This window comes from Rutidosis leptorrhynchoides, chromosome 10 (genome assembly GCF_046630445.1).
Source record: "Rutidosis leptorrhynchoides isolate AG116_Rl617_1_P2 chromosome 10, CSIRO_AGI_Rlap_v1, whole genome shotgun sequence".
NCBI lineage: Eukaryota > Viridiplantae > Streptophyta > Magnoliopsida > Asterales > Asteraceae > Rutidosis > Rutidosis leptorrhynchoides.
Genome location: NC_092342.1, coordinates 170,990,747 through 171,012,258, shown reverse-complemented (window position 1 = coordinate 171,012,258; position 21,512 = coordinate 170,990,747).

The following is a 21,512-nucleotide window of genomic DNA, read 5'->3' as shown; positions in this document are numbered from 1 at the left end:
AGACTCGAACCCGCGACCTCTCAAAACCCACAAACAATCTTAACCATTGCACTGTTACTTGTTTTCTATTATAATTAGGACCTTAGATCCTTTTAATTCGTATTTCCTATCTCCTTCAAGACTTTACACCCAAACCCTTAACCCTTGCGCTGTTATCTATCCCACAAACATAATCATAACCTAATCCTTTTCATTATCAAAATCATCACTAGCCTAATTTTTATTATGATCGTCACTATCAAATCGTCTATCACCATCGTCAATGTCATCATCACCATCTATTATTTAACCTCACCATGATCATCGTCGACATACCAACTATCTTCGTACCGTACGTATCATCCAATCATTACATCATCAATCGATTTTCTTGTTTTCATTCGTTTAGACAAATAGATGTAAAATGAAAGTTGCCTTACCGGAATCGTAAACATCTCACAGAAGTCGTATGACATATTACAGCTCAAATAAAAAGGCAGGCCCAATTAACAGGTTACGTAACATAGCCCAACAAAAGATGCAGAAATCTTTTACGGCCCAAATCACTTTGCAATCCATCAAATAAAAAAAATCTGTATAACACTTCGGCTAGGGACAAAAGAGAAAAATGGACATGCCAGCCATATAATCTACTAATAAGTGGATTCCACTTTAGTTGTTTTTATATTAATTGATTTGTATGCATATAACGTGCCATTAGTAATTGTCGGTTGATAAGGGAACAAAGAAAAAATATATAATCACCTTCATTCCTTATAACCGTAATTAGTTTTTATGAATAGAAGGAAAAATTCACAGCCCAACCGGTGACGACCCGGAAATTTTCGACCAAATTTAAACTTTAATCTTTATATTATTCTGACACGATAAGCAAAGTTTGTTAACTTAAATCTCAAGAATTTTAAACTGTGTTCATACATTCATTATAACCTCGACCAAATTCCGACGATTCACGAACCGTTATATATAAATAGATATGTATATATATATATATATATATATATATATATATATATATATATATATATATATATATATATATATATATATATATATATATATATATATATATATATATATGTATATATATATATATTATAACTTGAGAATATTAATAAAGTATTAAACGTATAATACTTTACACGAACGTATTTGTTTCAATATGATTTTTGACGAAATTAAAAAATATATATTAAATGATTGAATTATCAGAAACATTGAATTATGATTACAAATCTCTGTTGAGAGGTCCACTATGATTTGAGAAAATCTATTCCTCTTAACGATATTCAGAATAATTTGTAAAGCTATTTATAAATAAAAACAAAAAGTGTCATTTATGAAAGTTAGACAAAAGTTAGTGGAGAATTGGTTTCCATAATATTCTATTAATCTATTTTCAAACGTACAAAGACGTTTTTAGTTTAAAAAGAACTTTATTATTAAAACGTATATAACTTTTATAAATATCTAGAATCACTTTTGACAACTCATTACTTAACCAGTATAATAAATATAACGATATTTATATTTTATTTCATTAAATATATATAACGATTTAAATTAATATTATATATATTTATACGCGTATTATATATACATAGTTTTTATACTTTTACTATACTTTAACTTTACCTTTACTTTACTTTTACTTTACTTTAACTTTAATAATTCACTTTAATAATTCATACTTTAATAATTCACTTTAATAATTCATACTTTAATAATTCACTTTAATAATTCATACTTTAATAATTCACTTTAATAATTCATACTTTAATAATTCACTTTAATAATTCATACTTTAATAATTCACTTTAATAATTCAAAAATCTATTATAAATAGAATTCAGTAGGTTTCATTATTTCATAGAAACTTGAAAATATATTTCTCTAAACTCTCTCAATCGATTTATATATATAAATATATATATTTGCTCTGTATTATTTCAAGATATTATTAATATACATAAAATATTACGATGGAGTGCTGTCCGAGTGATTTCAAAATAGTTTTTTTGAATGAGTCGAAGCTAAGGAAATTATGGGTTATAGCTATGGAGGTGATGGGTATGTTTCATGGGTATACTCGTGAGGTCAATCTAGTGTTTATCATCTCCGTTGCATCTACGTACTTTCCTGCAATATTGAATCTCAATATTGATACGTTCGTGAATCCGAGGCCAACCTTGCACTTGTTAAATGACGTTGTATGTATTTTTACTACGAAATACAGTATTGTGAGTTTCATTACTCCCTTTTTATATATATTTTTGGGCTAAGAATACATGCGCTGTTTTATAAATGTTTTACGAAATAGGCACAATTACTAAAACTAATTCTATGTGGGTTTAAACCAGAAATATACCCTTAGCTTGGTAACATTAAACTACTTGTCTATGTACGGTAGGCGCGAATCCTAATAATAGATCTATTGGGCCTGACAAACCCCATCCTGACTATGGGATGCTTTAGTACTTCGTGGTTATTTTAAACACACCTGATCTGGTGTCTTCAGAGGGTAAAACATGAACGTTAAGGCTTGTTATCGGGTGCCTACAACTTATAGAATACTTTTATACACTTGCGAGTGTACATATATTTATAAACAAAAATCTTGTGGTCTATTAATATATTGAAATGATTGTTATGATAAACCTATGAACTCACCAACCTTTTGGTTGACACTTTAAAGCATGTTTATTCTCAGGTATTAAAGAAATCTTCCGATGTGCATTAGCTCATTTTAAGGATATTACTTGGAGTCATTCATGGCATATTTTGAAAGACGTTGCATTCGATTCATTGAGTTCATCAAGACTATTATTAAGCCAATTATAGTTGGATGTATTATGAAATGGTGTGCATGCCATCAACTTTCATTGTAAAGAAAGTTTGTCTTTTAAAAATGAATGCAATGTTTGTAAAATGTATCATATAGAGGTCAAATACCTCGCGATGTAATCAACTATTGTGAATCGTTTATAATGCATATGAACGGATCCTTTCAGTTGGTATCAGGGCGGTGGTCTTAGCGAACCAGGTCTGCATTAGTGTGTCTAACTGATAGTCGTTAGGATGCATTAGTGAGTCTGGACTTCGACCGTGTCTGCATGTCAAAAGTTTTGCTCATCATTTTTGTCAAAAATTACCGGCTTATCATTCTTAGTCTAGACACATCTTATTGCATTGATTGCATGCATAGTGTATAGACAAAATTCATATCTTAGCGTATCTGCTAATTCATATCTTAGCGTATCTGTTACTGTAAACTTTGCCTGACATATTCCGTAAATTCCTCCGTAATCTACGAAACCTTTTGCTCTATATAATTAGAATACCACCCGATAGCCGGAAAATCATTTTGAAAGGACCCGTCCTAATCCATCTGGACGAAGTCACCAACATCTGGTTCCATTGCGATGATCGACTCCAAATAATGTCTTTAAAATGAGCAAATGCACAGCGGAATGTTTCTTTCATACCTGAGAATAAACATGCTTTCAAGTGTCAACCAAAAGGTTGGTGAGTTCATAAGTTTATCATAAAACAATAAAATTCATCATTTTGATAGACCACAAAATTTAAATGCTACATGGTACAAATAGGCCCGAATCCTATACCCACCTGTAATGTACATGCTATATCTTTTAAATACAGTACATCTTTCTCGTGTACAAAACCATTTTCATAAATCATAGTAACCGTACACATATCTTGTGTACAAAAATAACATACACATAACCTGTGTATAAAATCATTCTCTCGATATATAGCATTCACATCAACTGGTGGCAATTATCATGTCCACATAATTCAATGGTGGCAATTATCATGTCCACATAATTCAATGGTGGCAATTATCATGTCCACATAATTCAATAGTGGCAATTATCTTGTCCACATAATTCAATAATAATCCGCAGAACTTCTGTCTGCATAATAATTCATTCGAGGAATGTTTTGCTTGTGTCTATCTCGTCAAACATTTATAAAAGCATTTCATGTATTCGCAGTTCAAAATATATTTCAAAAGCATTTAATAAAGCAGTTGTAAAAATAGCGCATGTATTCTCAGTCCCAAAAATGTAAAGAGTAAAAGGGAATCAAATGAACTCACGCATATAAATATTGTAAAACAGTTAATAAAGCATTTGCATGTATTCTCAACCCAAAAACGTAAAGAGTAAAAGGGAGCAAATGAACCCACGCATATAAATATTGTAAAACAGTTAATAAAGCATTTGCATGTATTCTCAACCCAAAAACGTAAAGAGTAAAAGGGAGCAAATGAACTCACCATACTGTATTTTGTAGTAAAAATACATATGATGTCATTTAACAAGTGTAGGGTTGACCACAGATTCACGAACCTATATTCCATTATGTATGTTAACATATATCACTTTTAATCAACTGAATTTATTTATATTATATATATGGTATGAAGGTTAATACCTATATATATATATATATATATATATATATATATATATATATATATATATATATATATATATATAAGATTATATTAATATATGTTTTTATATAACAACTACTTTATTTAATAATATAAGTCTTATACTAGAAAGTAGTAATATTTTTATAATAATAATAATAATAATAATAATAATAATAATAATAATAATAATAATAATGATAATAATAATAATAATAAAAATAATAAGTTATTTTATTATTATTAATTTTATAATAAAATTAATATTATTGATATTAATACTTATTACTAATACTGAGTGACCATAATAATACTAATTAGGATAATAATGAAATAATAATTTTTCTAATAATGTTAATCTTAATCTTAATAAAATGGCATTTTAGTTGATATTAATGATAATAATAATGTTAATAAAAATGTAATTACTACCTTAAAGAGTGAGTCCCTAAAAATATTACCTCAGTCCTGGCTCGAACCCGTGACCTCCCGCTAACCCGATAACATGCTCGACCACTGCTCCACTAGTTCGTTTTGATTTAATCCTTGCCTTTAATTTTTATTATTAACTCTTATTTATTTTTGCTATTTTCTCATCACCATCAACCCATGACATTATTATCTATATCATACGATGACAACAACATCATCATACTTAACATCATCATGATCATCGATCACATCTATATCATTATTACCTTCTTGATTTCATGTATCATATTATTATTTTCATTGTTATTCCATCTTCCATATCACGATCTCATTCATCAATTAACATCATCATCAATTTTTGTATCTCGTCATCATGGACTCATCATCTTTATCATGATCATTGTCCCCGTTTCAGTTCTATTAAAACAAAAAAAAATGACTCACCGCCTAATTAGCATGAACACGGCCCAAGTAATAGATTAAACCGATTCCTTCTCAATTCTTTTTCATACACCGACCCCACTCGAATTATAACATCCCACTAATGTTTTAATTTAAACCCACCAATGGAATGGTTGGATTACTTTCCTAGTGACCATCGGCTGAATCAATGATAACAATACGCAAAAGTGGTAGTAATTTAACCTCACCATTTTATATGTCCCATAATTAAAACAGTAGCAGTAGTTGCTTGTTAACTTTTGGTGAATTTTGCTGTAACCATCTATCCTTATTCATGAAGTTCTAGTCCCACACCCACTCATTATAATCCAATACTTCAGGCCTAATATGCCAATCTTAGTATCCCATTTAACGTAATATAGGATCTAGTAACCACTAAAATAGAAAATGTGTTTCTGTATTCGCCTGACCCCGCAAATAAAAGAAATAATATAGAAGTAGAAATTAGCACCGAATTTCCTTTTCTCTTTGTCTGCCACATTCCTCAAATTGGTTGTCTAGTTCATCATGGGTCCTATCTTCTATATATAATAATCTTCATGTTACATGTTATCATTATATTCTCACAGTACATTTACGTTATCATATTTTTTTTTTATCTTATCATCAACATAATTGGTTGAGTGTGATATTGGGTTTAATCAACATGGAACATGAATGAAAATAGAAATTGTAATGATCCTGCTGTATTCGTCGAGTAAAAATATAGTCTAAGATGGTGGTGTTTTCGTGCATAAGTGAAGGTGGTGTTTAATAGGTGGGTTTAAATGGTTGTTTAAAGTGGCAGTTATGGTTTCAAGTGGTGGTGCATTCAATAGTAATAGAAAAAGGAATCATTTAACGAGTAGCAGCAAGTTACCTTAACAGTGGAAGAATAGAAGATGGTGTAACGGTGGTGGCGGTTTCTAGTGGGTCATGTGTGTATAAATGTATGGATATATACATAGACGAAGGTGATATGTGGGTTTAGTTTTGGTGGTTGGCGAAACAGAAGCAAAAAACAAATATAGAAGTCGCTAAATCAATAATCAAACGTGGACAATAGCAGTTTACAAGTGGCGTAGCAGATTGTGTTCATGACGAAAACAGAAACAAGAAAAGAAAGGTGATGGTGTTTTTACGAGTTTTAATGGTGGTGGTTTTAGATTGGAGAAAGTGATGGCTTGTTCATGGTGGCGAGGAGTGGCCGAAGGTGGTGACGGTTAGAGTGATTCTCGATTACACAATGATGAGGTTGGTGGTTAAATGGGTTGTTTGATTTATCAAGTATGACAACAAAAGTAGTTTAACCGATTGTAAGCGAATGGTTCAATGATGGTTCGAGTGAGAGATGATCAAGAAGCATCTCTTATACGAATATATATTATGTGAGTATCTAAGATAAGTTGTAGTAGGTAATATATATAATACCAGTTGTTGAATTGTGATGTATCACTAATCACTAATTGATCGAATTTGTATGGTAGTGGTGATGATATAGACTCGTAACAAAATTGAGACAGGAATCCAATCAAGGAAGAAATAAAAATAAAAGGATGATGTTGATTTGAAATTGATTCTTGTTGTATTATGAGTTGAAGTTGATTGGTAACAACATTCGGACAGAAATAAGAATTTAGTAAAGGGTGATTGTAACATCAAACAAACTCAAATAATTGATCGAATTATAATTTAATATTAATAATTAATAAATATAAATTCATTATTAAAAATAATTCTTTTAAATATTAATAATAATAATAAGAGTAATAATAATAATACAAATAACAAGTATAATGATATTTACCAATAATAATTAATTATGTTAATAATAACAATAACATTATTGATAAAGATAATAATAATAATGATAATATTAATAATAACAAAAAAAAAATAATAATACTAACCTTAAGTAATAATTTTACTAATAATAATATTTATATAATAAATTATATGTATCAAATTTCATATCTATATATTATATTAAGATACAAATAGTCCTAATACTGATAGTAATATCAATGTTAATATCCATCTTAATAATGATGATGGAAGGAATAATAATAATATGATTATATTTTAACTTGTAATTACATCTATTAATATTACAATTTATTAATTTTATAATATTTAATAATTATATAATATATATAATAGCATATATTGAATATTGAATGTTTATATATTTTAATATATTACAATATATATAGCAATTTAACTATCTTGTATATTATGTTATATTCTTAATTCAAATGATTACATTTGTATGTTATTATTTTACATTATTATATATAATTATTTTAATGTTTATATTTTTATATATATACATATTTAAATATATATGTATCCATTAGTTTGTTCGTGAATCGTCGGAGACAGTCGAAGGTCAAAATGCATACTTGAGCACAGTTCAAAGTTTTTTTGATATTCAGTTTAACAGACTTTGCTTATCGTGTCGAAATCATATAAAGATTAAGTTTAAATTTAGTCGGAAATTCCCGGGTCATCACACATTTCATATCAAAAAATTCTTTATTCAATCGTACGAAATAGAATTCGTCATTAGTTCAAGTCCCTCGGATTCCGAAATGGAATCCCACTCAAGTTCCGAAAGCAGTGTGACCGGAATGGATCAACCAATTATTCATCATCTATTCTGGATGAATTGGGGATGGGTTCGTAGCCTCCTTAATCATTAGAGACAAGAAGAAGGTGATCCCTTCCATCCACCACATTGCCCTCTTGGCGAAGAACCTGAAGCACTTACCGGTGAACCTATCCGAAACACCATTTTCTCTCTTATTTCTAGAGTATCTCGTCACGATTACATACTACACCAAATTCTAGATTTTATTTATCTGCTCGTCCGAACCAACAATCACCCCGGTGTAATAAAAGAAGTCAACGAGCTTCGCGCTCGGGTAGTGGCTTTAGAGAATATGGTGCAAAGGTTACAAACACCAGCAGCAGCACCAGCAGCATAAACAGTACCACCATCAGCAACACCAACAGTACCATCACCACCACCAACAACAACATCCACATCCCACACCGCAACATCACAATCTGTATCTCAAACATCAACGTCATACGCCCTATAAATATCCAGGAATATCAACAACAACAAACGATGAAGTATTAATTCATAAACTTCATTGAAAAGATATCTCTGCGGCAGTTATGTAATCTCCAAAATCTTAGAGATTATTTAATTCTGAATGTAAATCGGATGAGTGAACGGAGATGGTAGAGTAGAAACTTTGATCGAAAATGGTGTACGATTTACAAGCTAGAATTGTTTTACCAACAGCATCAACAGGACCGTAGCATCATCAACACAGTCAGTGCCGTCAGTATCGTTAGAATCAATAGCACCTGTAACATCACAAACTCTGGCAGTTCAAGAATCATTGTGGACATCATTACGAATAAACAACAAATATATTGAATCAACGAGTTATGAAGTATTAACTCATTTCCAATCGAAAGATTTATATGTATAAATTTTTAAACCATAATAAATCTTCCCGTACTAAGCTATTATGTGTAAATCTTAACTACTCAGTAAATTCATATTACAAATATGCAATGATGTACGTCCTTCTTCCGCAACTTAACCATCGTTAATTTCAATCTCTGTCTCAATTCAATAAAAATCTAATTCATAATAAATCCAGTGTATTATTCGAATATATGTTTGATTTTACACTTTCATCATCGATGTACTCGAAACTTTTCAAATAACATCATTCGTACCTTGCGAAGTTCACAAGAATTTCACGAAAACCAACAAATAACAAAGTAATGATTCATAATTTCAATATTATTGAAGAAATACTTATGCAATTTATAAAGTTTTAGAGATTACTCAATTCTAGTTCCAACCATAAAACAAATGAGTTTAATTTAATATTAACTTATTAAATCTATATTACATCTAAAGAAAATATACACATATATTTTCATAAAGACTGTAATAAACTTCTTTTGTACAAAATATTAATTGTGAAATTTTTTTAACGGGTAGGTAATACCCAAGAGATATATAAATTCACAATTAATAGATTACATTTTTCAAAACTGATTCAGCAATCATCAACTATACTTCATACTTTCACAACAATATCCATTCTTTCATATAAATCAAAATAATCATACTCATTCAAATTCAATTACATATTCTGATTTTGAAATCACATAATTCAATTCGAAATATAACCAGTATCATCACTCTTAGATTCCTATATCTTTCAAAGCTATACTTTGACTTCAAAACTGTGTTAGAACATCATATGTATTAACGATTACAATATGTGCTCAAACCCTTCAAAATTCCTGAAGACACTTCAACTAAGGAACAATCGAGATGATGATCCAACCACATGTTACCCACAGTTATACACCTGAAAAACTCTCAAAACCCAAGTCATAGTTCGACACGTATCCGTGTTAGACCCTTTGGCATTTACTAGCTAAAATAACTTTTCAATTCCGTTTCAAAATAGACAGTTTTGTCACAGCTCCAGCAAGTCAACTTCGACTTCTCAATCAAAACAGTCTTATTATAACCTCGATAGATACGTTGCCCTTTCGTCAACGTTACCGGGGAATCGTTTATACTCACCACATTAGCAATAAACTTACAAACAACTACACTGATCTTTGACTTTCAAAAAAAAAATCATTATAATTATCGAAACCCTATCATATACTCATTCGTACCTTATAACAAGAATTGCCATACCAATTATTGAGAATCAGCAATCAGTATTTTAAAACCTCACAGCATGTCTACATCAATAATTACATATACACACAACGTCTACCTCCAAGACTTACATTCTTTGAATGAGAAATTTCTGAAAAACACCCTAAACTGCGAACCAATTCTCGAAATTTTGAAAAATGCTGATGAAGCAGCAAAAACTGTAAACGACCTTAACAGTAAAAAGTTGGATGATAAAGGATAGTATATTGGCAAAGCACAGAAAAAGAGAAGCTTTGGAATTGGAAAACGGATTGAGCAAAGTATGAAGGAGGCTGTGGATAAATCACAAAGGCTGAACTTGCCTTCAAAGAATCCAAATGATTCAGTACTTGCTGAAGTCATTAACGAATACCTTGCTCCTGACTCTAAACCCCTACGGACAATATCCTTCATCATCCTCTGATATTAGACATTCTAAGATATCATCGTATCTTTCATTATAAATATCATCCATACTTCTGAAGATATTTTTATAATTATTCTTATCTGAAATCATTTACCTCTTCGCGCTATCTGTATTATATCATAAAAGAAACTATTTTAGTTTCTAAATTCTGAAACATTCGAGTTTAAAATAGGAATATTCTTGAAGAAGTGTTGGGAGCTGAAGCATGAGTTAGTATAATATAATGACACTTGATCAACGTGATTATATTACAGTAATTAATGCTGAGTTTCTAAATGGAACATGATGATTCACAGATCATAACGTCATCATGTGCTATGTTACACGACTCTTGTATTCTCTTTGATCTCTAAATATCAAGAAAGTATTTCTTGATGATTCGGCCTTTTCCGAGGTATTCTGGTAATTTGACAAGTCAAGATCGTGCCATTACAATTTCCTTCCTAGAACATTAACAATGTTCATTCCGAAATTTATATCTGCAAATTCTGGACCATTACAATCGGTGCTTAATCGCAAGAAGAAGAAACGAAAGGACAAAGCTCCGAACTAGAAATGGGAGTATAAATTATAGCAAATAGAAGAGAGCATTAACTGTGGATGACAATGATTATAGAAGAAGCAAGGACTTTAAAATATAAGGGAAGATATAAAACCCAACAACAACCCAGAAATCACAAACAGTATATATCAATGCATATAGCAATATAAAGACACGGGAGAACTAAAAACACTATAAAACCAAGAGTATAGTAGAAGTAAATAGATTCTTCTGGAGGCAGATGAAAAAGAAGAGCGACAGATATGAAAGTGAGGAGTATATCAAGAATCAGCACTGGATGAAGCATATTGACAAATACTTTAAAATATGAGTTGAGAAAGTGTGAGTTGTAAGAAAACAAATGAGGTGGATTTATAGTGAAATATCCGACAGAAAAATCAAAATGGATTATCGCATTAATTCGAAGAGGATCATAATTTCCTTAATCGCCGAATAATCAAATCCAATATAGATTACAAAGATTTTTTTTCGGAGATCAATCGTGATGACTTCAAAAGATACGACGAATCACTATTATCTTATTTCATTCATTTACGATAACTTCACTAACACGCTTCGAGTAATCGAATTATTTTATCCATTCTTCTTGAACATGATAAAACTCTATAATCGTTATAATAACATTCTTATTGTTAGTCATGACGACCTCTATCAAATTTCGGGGACGAAATTTCTTTAACGGGTAGGTACTGTGACGACCCGGAAATTTTCGACCAAATTTAAACTTTAATCTTTATATTATTCCGACACGATAAGCAAAGTTTGTTAAGTTAAATCTCAAGAATTTTAAACTGTGTTCATACATTCATTATAACCTCGAACAAATTCCGACGATTCACGAACCGTTATATATAAATAGATATGTATATGTATATATATATATATATATTATAACTTGAGAATATTAATAAAGTATTCAACGTATAATACTTTACACGAACGTATTTATTTCAATATGATTTTCGACGAAATTAAAAAAAATATATTAAATGATTGAATTATCAGAAATATTGAATTATGATTACAAATCTCTGTTGAGAGGTCCACTATGATTTGAGAAAATCTATTCCTCTTAACGATATTCAGAATAATTTGTAAAGCTATTTATAAATAAATAAAAAAGTGTCATTTACGAAAGTTAGACAAAAGTTAGTGGAGAATTGGTTTCCATAATATTCTATTAATCTATTTTCAAACGTACAAAGACGTTTTCAGTTTAAAAAGAACTTTATTATTAAAACGTATATAACTTTTATAAATATCTAGAATCACTTTTGACAACTCATTACTTAACCAGTATAATAAATATAACGATATTTATATTTTATTTCATTAAATATATATAACGATTTAAATTAATATTATATATATTTATACACGTATTATACATACATAGTTTTTATACTTTTACTATACTTTAACTTTACCTTTACTTTACTTTTACTTTACTTTAACTTTAATAATTCACTTTAATAATTCATACTTTAATAATTTACTTTAATAATTCATACTTTAATAATTCACTTTAATAATTCATACTTTAATAATTCACTTTAATAATTCATACTTTAATAATTCACTTTAATAATTCATACTTTAATAATTCACTTTAATAATTCATACTTTAATAATTCACTTTAATAATCCAAAAATCTATTATAAATAGAATTCAGTAGGTTTCATTATTTCATAGAAACTTGAAAATATATTTCTGTAAACTCTCTCAATCGATTTATATATATAAATATATATATTTGCTCTGTATTATTTCAAGATATTATTAGTATACATAAAATATTACGATGGAGTGCTATCCGAGTGATTTCAAAATAGTTTTTTTGAATGAGTCGAAGCTAAGGAAATTATGGGTTATAGCTATGGAGGTGATGGGTATGGTTCATGGGTATGCTCGTGAGGTCAATCTAGTGTTTATCATCTCCGTTGCGTCTACGTACTTTCCTGCAATATTGAATCTCAATATTGATACGTTCGTGAATCCGAGACCAACCTTGCACTTTTTAAATGAAGTTATATGTATTTTTACTACGAAATACAGTATTGTGAGTTTCATTACTCCCTTTTTATATATATTTTTGGGCTGAGAATACATGTGCTGTAACATTAATTCTATGTGGGTTTAAACCAAAAATATACCCTTAGCTTGGTAACATTAAACTACTTGTCTATGTACGGTAGGCGCGAATCCTAAAGATAGATCTATTGGGCCTGACAAACCCCATCCTGACTATGGGATGCTTTAGTACTTTGAGGTTATTTTAAACACACCTGATCTGGTATCTTCAGAGGGTAAAACATGAACGTTAAGGCTTGTTATCGGGTGCCTACAACTTATAGAATACTTTTATACACTTGCGAGTGTAAATATATTTATAAACGGAAATCTTGTGGTCTATTAATATATTGAAATGATTGTTATGATAAACCTATGAACTCACCAACCTTTTGGTTGACACTTTAAAGCATGTTTATTCTCAGGTATTAAAGAAATCTTCCGCTGTGCATTAGCTCATTTTAAGGATATTACTTGGAGTCATTCATGGAATATTTTGAAAGACGTTGCATTCGATTCATTGAGTTCATCAAGACTATTATTAAGTCAATTATAGTTGGATGTATTATGAAATGGTGTGCATGCCGTCAACTTTCGTTGTAAAGAAAGTTTGTCTTTTAAAAATGAATGCAATGTTTGTAAAATGTATCATATAGTGGTCAAATACCTCGCGATGTAATCAACTATTGTGAATCGTTTATAATGTATATGAACGGATCCTTTCACAACCTGCGTTTCACTTCATCATAGTCATCTTTCTTTAATCATTCTTCACTCGTTACTCATACTCACAGAACAGGTATTGTACAACAATATTTCGATCAAGAATTGGGTTTACGAAGGTGATGATGTTAGTTTTGATCAGAAATCGAAACAGCAGCAGATAGGGTCAGAAACGTAATTTGTATCGTAATAGATTCAAGATAATGGTGGTGTTGATTGACTGAGAGGAAAAGAAAATAATATAGGAACGAAGAAAAGCAACAAATATAGAGTGTTTGATGATTAAGTTTCATGAAAGAAAGCGGTGGTGAGGTTGAAGGTTTATAAAGGTGTCATGGGTGTTCACGGTTGTATGAGGTGAAGAAAGTAATAAACGGTTGTTCTTGATGATAGTCGAAACAGAAGCTCAAGAGTGGCAAGGTGCAATGATGAAGTTGGTTTGGTTTCATGTATGTGTAAGTGTTTAAAAGGGATTATGAAAGGTGATGTTGATTTGTTAAATGGTTTGTTGTGTTGTGATTATTTTCATTCGACTGGTATTGATTTAGTTAGATAAGAATCTTCAATCAGAAATATAACCAAATACCAAAAAGAATTGATTTGAAAGGGGATTGGTACGAACGATTACGATGTGTAACAAATTTGAAGACAGAAACAAATTTGCATAAAGTTCGATTGTTACGTGAAACAGATTTTTGTATGAATTTGTATAATTAATTCAGTAATAACGATTCCTACTCCGTAATATGTATCTGTATACATGTAATAGCATATATATCTATATATATATATCGATATCTGAATTTCTATATGTATAAATCTATATATTTTATATAATTTCAATAGTTAGTAACTATAATTATAATAATAATACTTTTAATATTATAAATAATAATAATAATAATATAATAGTAATAATGATAATAATATTATTATTAATAATGATGATGATAACTATAAAATTTATAACAATAATATTATTAATAATAATGATATTAATTATTATAATACTAATAATGATAATTGTATTAACATAATAATTATATTCAGCTTGTAATTAAGTTTAATATATTACTATTTATTATAATGTATTTTAATTATATAATTTTATTGAATCCTTAATATTTATTAATTATATATATAGTTATTACAATATTACATATGTATAGATTTCATATATATTTGCATATTTATTTATACATCGATGTTCGTGAATCGTTGGGAATAGTCAGAGGTATAAATGAATCTGTGTAAATAGTTCAAAAGTTTGTAGACTCAGTTTAACAAACTTTGCTTATCAAGTCGAAATCATATAAAATTAAATTTAAGTTTGGTCGGAAATTTCCGGGTCATCACAGTATGTGATTTCGAAATGAACCTAGTTACTGTTCTAAGAAGGAAATTGTAATGGCACGATTTTGATTTGTCAAATTACCAGAATATCTGGAAAAGACCGAATTATCAAGAAAATATTTTCTTTATATCTTTGGAGGTTAAATAGAATACAAGAGTCGTGTAACATGGCACATGATGACGTTATGATCTGTGAATCATCACGTTTCATTTAGAAACTCAGCATGAATTACTGTAATATAATCACGTTGATCAAGTGTCATTATATTATACTAAGTCATGCTTCAGTTCCCAACACTACTTCAAAACATTCATATTTTAAACTCGACGGTTTCAGAATTTAAAAACTAAAATAGTTTCTTTTATGATGTAATACGGATAGCGCGAATAGGTAAATGATTTTAGATAAGAATAATTGTAAAAATATCTTCAGAAATATGGAGGATATTTATAATGAAAGATACGATGATATCTTAGAATTTCTAATATCAGAGGATGATGAAGGATATTGTCCGCAGGGGTTTAGAGTCAGGAGTAAGGTATTCGTTAATGACTTTAGCAGATACTGAATCATTTGGATTCTTTGAAGGCAGGTTTCATCTTTGTGATTTATCCACAGTTTATTTCATGGTTTGCTCAATTCTTTTTTCAGTACCAAATCTCCTCTTTTTCTGAGCTTTGCCAACACACTATTCTTTATCATCAAACTTTTTATTGTTAAAGTCGTTTACAGTTTTTGCTGCTTCATCAGCATTTTTCAAAATTTCGAGAACTAGTTCGCAGTTTAGGGTGTTTTTCAGAAACTTCACATTCGCAGTATGTAAGTCCAGAAGATAGATGTTATATGTTGGCGTCGATATGCTGCGAGATTTCAAAATACCGATTACTAACCCCCAATGATTCGTATCGCAATTCTCATTACAAGATGCAGATAAGTAAATGATGGGGTTTTGATAAATATAATGCTTTTTTGGAAAATCCTTGATCATTACGGTTGCTGATAAGTTTACTGCTAATATGGTGGAATATAAATGGTTCTCCGGTAACGATGACAAAGGCAAACTTATATATCAAGGTCATAATAAGACTAATTAAAATGAAAGTCGAAATTGATTTGCTGGAGCTGTGACAATATTGGCTAATTTGGAAAGGGATTGCAAAGTTATTTTCGATAATAACAATGCCAAAGGAGCTAGCACAGATACGTGTTAAACATTTACTCAGGTTCTAAGAGTTTTCGGGTGCATAACTATATGTATCAATCTTTTCTTCCGTAGATGAAGTGCGGTTGGTTCATCCTCTTGATTGAGGTGTTTTCTTTTCAAGAATCATGAAAGGTTTGAACGCAGATTAAAATTGTCAAGATACAAATGAGGTTTAAGATGAAATCAAGTGGCAAACTTGAAGAATTGTTTAGTTTCATATGTTATAATTAATATTTTAATTCATTTTAATTGTTCAATGTTGGTAGTCCATAGTTAGTAGTCCACAATTAGCAATTCAATAATTTATATATAGTTTAATATATAATATTCGAATTAATTAATACGTATCGTGACCCATTGTATACATGTCTCAGACTCGATCACAACTCAAAGTATATATATTATTTGAGAATCAACCTCAACTCTGTATAGCTAACTCGAGCATTACTGCATATAGAGTGTCTATGGTTATTCCAAATAATATATATAGATGACGTCAATATAATATGTCAAAACATTGTATACGTGTCCCAATATTTAAAGTGCGTAAAATAAATAACAGAAATTAAATGACGATAAATAAAATTGCGAGAATTTAAATTGCAATAAATAAATTGCGATATTTAAATTGAGATAAATAAATTGCTATAAATAAAATGTAATAAGGAATTAGGAACAGTTAGCTAGGAATAGTTAGCGTGGATTCTTAACAGAATTTCTCATAGTTAATTTGTTTGTTTCTAACAAATTTTATTTGTCCAATGTTTTCTTCATTATGCCACTTGTTGGATTCTGATAGGTCAAAATATAAATATAAAATTGAATGAAAATGGTTATTTTGCGGTGAACGGATACGTATATCTGTGGATGTAAGTAGGATAGTAAATGACTATCGAATCAGATTCAAAGAATGTACAGTGTAACTTATTAAAGTGAAATCTAAATATTCTTCGAGTATTACCTACCTGTTAAAATATTTTCACCATTAACAGTTTGTACAAAAGAATTTTTAATTACAATCTTTATGAAAACAAATATACATATATAATTTCTTCAGATGTAATCATGGATTTAATGAGTCAATATGATATAAACTCATTTGCTTTTTCGTTTGAGCTAGAATGAATAATCTCTAAAACTTTAGAGATTACATAATCGCCATGAAGAACGAAGATAAAAGATGTAGAATGATATGTAGAACGATGATTATACTCGAGGTACAGAATGAGATGTTGAGGCATGTGATGTTGAAACTTGAGTTGTTGATGGTACTGTTGGTGCTGGTGAAGTTGCTGAAGCTGGTACGTTTTGCACCATATTTTCCAAGGCTACAACTCGGGCGCGAAGCTAGTTGACTTCTTCTATTACACCAGAATGATTGTTGGTTCGGATGAGCGGATGAATAAGATCTAGAATTTGAGATATTATATAGTTGTGATGAGATACTCTGGAAATGAGAGAGAAAATGGTGTCTCAAACAGGTTCGCCGGTAAGTGCTTCAGATTCATCGCCCAGAGGTGAATTCGGTTGGTGGAAAGGATCGCCTTCTTCGCGTCTCCATTGATTAAGTAGGCTACAAACCCATCAGATGAATTGGGGATGGCTGATTAGTTGATTCATTCTGGTGACGCTGCTTCTGGAGCTTAGGTGAACATCCATGTCGGAATAGCTGACGGGTTCTGAAGAACTTGAACTAGTGACAAGTTCCATTTCATACGATGGAGTAAAGGATTTTTCGAGGAAATGATTTTTGGCTATTGGATGGTATTCTAATTACATAGAATATCTGTATATATAGAATAAAAGATTTCATAGATTACGGAGGAATTTACGAAATATGTCAGGCAAAGTTTTCAGTAATAGATACGCTATGATATGAATTAGCATATACGCTAAGATGTGAATTTTGTCTATACACTATTTATGCAATCAATGCAGTAAGATGTGTCTAGACTAAGAATAATAAGCCAGTGATTCCCTAAGAATGATAAGCATGTAATTTTTGACATAAAATGATAAGCAAAACTTTTAACATGCAGACATGGTCGAAGTCCAGACTCACTAATGCATCTAAACAACTATCAGTTAGACACACTAATGCAAGACCTGGTTCGCTAAGACCACCGCTCTGATACCAACTGAAAGGACCCGTTCATATACATTATAAACGATTCACAATAGTTGATTACATCGCGAGATATTTAACCTCTATATGATACATTTTACAAACATTGCATTCATTTTTAAAAGGGAAACTTTCATTTCATCGAAAGTTGACGGCATGCATACCATTTCATAAATTATCCAACTATAATTGACTTAGTAATATTCTTGATTAACTCAACGACTCGAATGCAACGTCTTTTGAAATATGTCATGAATGACTCCAAGTAATATCTCTAAAATGAGAAAATGCACAGCGAAAGATTTCTTTCATACCTGAGAATAAACATGCTTTAAAGTGTCAACCAAAAGGTTGCTGAGTTCATTAGTTTATCGTAAACAATAAAATTCATCATTTTAATAGACCACAAATTTAAATACAGTACACCTATCTCGTGTACGAAACCATATTTCATAATGCTTAGCAGAGTAGGTTCGTATCCTTTTCTCCCCCGTAGGTTGCCACGCGATTTTTAATAATCGTACACATATCTCGTACACAAAAACTAATACACATAACCTGTGTATAAAAGTCATTCATTCAAACTACAAACACCTGGTAATCGACCTTAACAAAATGCATCTAGAATATCCCCCGCATACTGGCATTCCGCACGGTTATGCAAAAAGCATACAATCAGGCCACTCTTTTAAATATGATGGTTGTGTACACCTCACAAACAGATCATATTTTTTAAAGCTGGCGGTTGTATACCTATTTCGAAGTGCTATAGCAGTTCAAATTCTCTGACTGGGGCTTGTTAGTGCCAATAGATCTATCTTTAGGATTCGCGTCAATTTGGGGCTCGGTTCCCAAATTCTCAGATTACCAGACTAAAAGTGGTGATATCGGGTGTACTCATAACTAATTCGTAGAATGTTTTTAAGTACTTGTGTCTATTTCATCAAATATTTATAAAAGCATTTCATGTATTCTCAGTTCAAAACATATTTCAAAAGCATTTAATAAAGCAGTTGTAAAAATAGCGCATGTATTTTCAGTCCCAAAAATGTAAAGAGTAAAAGGGAATCAAACGAACTCACAATGCTGTATTTTGTAGTAAAAATACACATGACGACATTTAACAATGCAGGGTTGGCCTCGAATTCACGAACCTATATCATTTGTATATTTATTAACATACATAATCGTGATGGAACAAATTTATATATTTAATTATGTATTAGGATTAATATTTATATATAATTTTATTAATACTTATAATATATTATAGTGCCTATTTGATATATATAAGTTAATTAACATTATATCAATATAAATAATATTATATTAGTTAAAATGTAATATTATGTAAAATTAGTATACTAATGTAATAAATATATTTTTATATAAATAGCTCTTGTTTTGCCAAAAATTAATAGTTGTAATAATAACAGGTTAGGGATAATAATAATAATGATAGTAACAATGGTAATAATAATAATAAAAATGTTAATGTTAATGATAAATACTAATTATGATAATTATATTAATAATTAGTAATGATATTATTATTAGTAATACTTATGTTAATCCAAAAAAAAATACTACTAATAAGTATAAATTGATACCAAGACTAATAATAATAATAGTTTATGTTATTCTCATAATTACAATAATAATAATAATCATATTCATAATTACTTAATTATTATTATCATTTGCATTATTATTATTATTATTATTATTATTATTATTATTATTATTATTATTATTATTATTATTATTATTATTATTATTATTATTTTTATTATTATTATTATTATTATTATTATTATTATTATTATTATTATTATTATTATTTTTATAAATTGTTATTATTATGTTAAAATTTATGATATGATTATTATAAATTTTAACATAATAATAACAATTTATAATAACAATAACAACAATAATAATAATAATAATGAAAATGATAATAATAATAATAATAATAATAATAATAATAATAATAATAATAATAATAATAATAATAATAATAATAATAATAATAATAATAATAATAATAATAATAATAATAATAATAATAATAATAATAATAATAATAATAATAATAATAATAATAATAATAATAATAGAACTAAATAAAAAGTGAACTACCTTCAAGGAATTAAGCCTAAAAAATATACTGCCTCCTCAGGGACTCGAACCCAAGACCACTAGCTAACCCGACAACACCCAAGACCATTACTACGTAATCATTTATCTGATAATATCCTGATTTAACAAATATTTATGCTCTTTCTGTTTTTATTCCTTTTCTTCTTCTTCTTCTTCTTAATCATTCAGTCGACCAGTAGATCGAGACTAACATTAGTAGGTTTACTAATTAGTTTTTAAGATTTAAAACTTATACAGAATAATTACATAGTGTTTAGTTTAATTAAAACAGAATAAAATAAAAATAAATAAGAAAAAAACGGACGCTGAAGAACATTTTTGATTTGAAATCCAATTCGAATTTAGAGACCATTATAGACCAAAATTCCTTCATGAAAAAGGTTTTAATTCATCACTAGAAATTTTCTAAATAATTAATTTGACTTGAAACCTCAAAAAGAATTCAAATTTTGTGATGAACAAAGCGTTTGACTTTTTGAAAATTAACTTTGACTCGTGAATTCAAACTCGATAAGAAAAATTGAACCTTGAGATTTTCCAGATAGTTTAAGTATTTGATTTCCAACATATCTACATTTAAAGATTTTAAAATGGCATTCGAATTCGAAGTTTTTGATAAAATGACCAAGAACAGGGAACACGAGCTGTGTTCTTCAAATTAAATCTTTATTTTTGTTGTTTTTGCTCGAATTGTATCAGTAGAGTATTATATAGATACTACAGATATAATTACAGCTAATATAGCAAAATTAACGTTTGTTTGATAGTTTGATTGGCTCGACGCTTTCTTTATCCTGTCAG